Source organism: Pundamilia nyererei, unplaced genomic scaffold (genome assembly GCF_000239375.1).
Source record: "Pundamilia nyererei isolate P.nyererei 1_Seehausen unplaced genomic scaffold, PunNye1.0 scaffold00076, whole genome shotgun sequence".
Classification (NCBI taxonomy): domain Eukaryota; kingdom Metazoa; phylum Chordata; class Actinopteri; order Cichliformes; family Cichlidae; genus Pundamilia; species Pundamilia nyererei.
The window spans coordinates 874,435-877,483 of NW_005187477.1; the positions used below are offsets into that span (position 1 = coordinate 874,435).

The 3,049-nt window shown below is 42.6% G+C and overlaps 1 protein-coding gene across 2 annotated transcripts in view; it reads right to left on the minus strand.

The window, feature by feature from the left end:
* LOC102192222 (leucine-rich repeat and fibronectin type III domain-containing protein 1-like protein) overlaps positions 1-3,049 on the minus strand; it is a 394,097-nt gene that overhangs the window by 235,705 nt on the left and 155,343 nt on the right. For both annotated transcript variants that reach the window (XM_005737443.2, XM_005737442.2), the window contains exon 3: positions 471-598. The gene's annotated coding sequence lies outside the window, so the exon portion shown is untranslated. The remainder of the gene's footprint in view (positions 1-470; positions 599-3,049) is intronic.

Consider the following 3,049-nt stretch of genomic DNA (forward strand, 5'->3'; position numbering starts at 1 on the left):
ATGAGATTTTGGGCATATCGCACAGCCCTAGCTGTACGCATATGATTTCCTCAGGGATTAATATGATATTCTGATTCTGACACTCCTGATTGACCCAAAAAAAGAAAGGACAAAAAATAAAGCCCGTTTTTGTTGCCGGCCCAAAGTGGTGCCATAGAAGGTCTACGGCAGGTCAGGCTGACGGCGAGTACCAGCACCAGAACCCAGCATAAGAAACATTATGAGCATCTCACACCAAGCAGACAAGCCGCTCTGCACTGGTCTCAAATAAACCACGTAGTTCATGATCACTTTTCCCCACTTATGCATCGGCTCTTTTCAGCTGAATGAAATAACTGGAGACGTACCTTCTAAAAAAAACTAAGCCCCAAAATTACCAAGCTGCTTTTCAGCACTTGTAATTTTTCCAGACATACAGTCAAACCACACAGAGAATTATCACATTAAATATTCCATTATGTACGACTTACCTGAGTTTCTTGGGGAAGCAGGAAGTCCTCAGGTAGAGTTGGTCCTTTTATGATGAATTCACATTCCAGTCACATCACTGGCCTCAGGGTTACAACAGGATGACAAGCTAACAAGGACACCCTCCTACCTGCAGGAGCGCAGAGGAAGAGGGGGAGGAGGAGGAGGAGGAGGAGGAGAGTTGAAGAGAGGGGTTGAAATGAGACAAGGAAAGAGTGCAGGGACAAAAAGAAGAAAGAGAAAAATGTCAACACGTTGCATCATTAATTCATTAGTATTCCTAAAGATTCTTTGCCTCTATTTTCTGTCCCTGCTGTCACTTCTCCTCCCTCTTTTCCTCTATCACTTCTTCCTCTCTCTTTTTCGCCCTCCCTTCGAGGCTGCTCTGCCTCCTTTCCTTTCATCCAAATTCCTCAGCAGGACCTACAGAAAGGACGAAGGGAAGCTGCGGAGCGAGCGGTGGTTTTACAGAGTGACAAATATCCGAAATGAAAAATGAAAATACTGATAACTCAAAGGTTTGTGCTGAAGACAATAAGCTATAAAAATTGATTAATATTGTCAAGCAGAAAGAATATTTTGAAGGGTTACAAATGGACATGTGAAGTCCTGAATTCTTCCTGAAACAGTTGTTATTGTTATATATTTGCATTTAGGAGCCAGAAGAACTACTCAAACAGTAACCAGCTAATATTATTATTCAGAATTAATCATTTGTGTCAGTTTTCAAGAAAAAATGTCAAATGTGTTGCAGATCAAACACTTACTTTTAAAGTTACAAGCCCATTACATGTCCATTATCAGACAGCTTAACTCTTTCAGTGTTTCTCATGGAAAACACTCAGTTTACATAGCAAACCTCTTACTGTCATGTATATAAGTGCATGCATGTCCATCACGTGACAGCACGTCAGAGTCGTGTTTTATTGTTGCTCTGCATGAAAAAAAGAGTCTTTATATGACAAATTGAGAATAATCTCTGTGTCTACACTTGATCAAAGATCAGTTGATGCAAACCCCAGAAGTCTGCCACTACACTCATTCAAACAGCAAACGTGTATGTGTGATCTATGTAGACAGTGAATGTAAATCAGTAAATGCAGTCTTGCTGTGAAGCCTTGGACTGAAAATTCTGGATCCTGACATCGTGGTTGCAGCCCCATGTGATGAGTGAGAGGAGGTCTGACTGAAGAACTGAGTTCTGCCCTCTCATGGTAAATGGATGGACGCTTCTTAAATAGTTCTACTTTTTACAACATGTCTCATTCACCCACTCACACCACACCATACCGATTATTGCACCTGCTCTACCTGCTGAGCCACAACCACAACCACAGCCCGTTCATGCTCAATAGGATACTAGAGCACGCCCTGCATCTATTTAAGTGTTTGCTGAGGTCACAGATAATAATAATGGATTGCATTTATATAGCGCTTTTCAAGGCACCCAAAGCGCTTAACAATTCCACTCTCACATTCACACACTGGTGGAGGCAGCTACAGTTGTAGCCACAGCTGCCCTGGGGCAGACTGACAGAAGCGAGCCTGCCATATCGCGCCATCGGCCCCTCTGGCCAACACCAGTAGGCGGTAGGTGAAGTGTCTTGCCCAAGGACACAACGACCAGGACAGAGAGCCCAGGGATCGAACCAGCGACCTTCCGGTTACAGATGCTTCCCAAAAATTTAAACGCAGCCTCTTAGAAATGAGACAAGTTTGATGTGCAAGATGTCAATTTTTTCTTTTTGTTTTTTTTTTTTTAAATCAGAGATTTACTTGGAAAAAATGTAATATGAAATAATAATGAAATTGTGGTCGCCCCAAGATTGGAAGGTGAGGGGTTCGAATCCACTGAATGGCTACTCTGAGGTACCCCTGAGCAAAGTACCGTTCCTACACACTGCTCCCCGGGCGCCTGATTGGTGGCTGCCCACTGCTTCACTGAGTGAATGGGTTAAATGCAGAGAAAGTAATTTCCCCACTGGGATCAATAAAGTATACATAATTATTATCATCATTAACAGTGTTGTGCTGTATTAGCTATATAAATGTGTTATTGTTAGCTAAAGAAAGGCATCATGAAACATGAAAAAGCACTTGGAGCCTTTTGTCATCCAAACTGACATGAATGAAGTGTGGTGGATCTTCAGGATGGACTTAATCACACTGGTAATCTGAATTTGATCTCTTGAAAGAGGAATGGGAGTCTGGAGCTGGATTCAGCTGTCTGCTCTGCTGAAGTGGGACAATTTGCTTTCACTCACAAGTACCCTCACACTTTGTGTTTGTTCTGGAGGTGAAGAAAGTGATTTCAGTCCATCAGTCCACAAATCCACCTCTCTGGGAAGGCAGATTAGTTTTTTTATGTGTTATTTCAAACCCACTCTGATGCTTCTGAGCTGAATGTTTCCACCAGTTTCCAACAAACAACCAGTTTGGATGAATTTGTGTGTGTTGGGTCTGTGTTTCCACAAGCCCCGCTAGTTTAGAGACTTATTCATCATGAAGAAAACAAGACAGTCAGCGATCGATCGATTTACTTGCAAGGGAGGCCTCGTCGGTGTCTACCACAAAATGACCC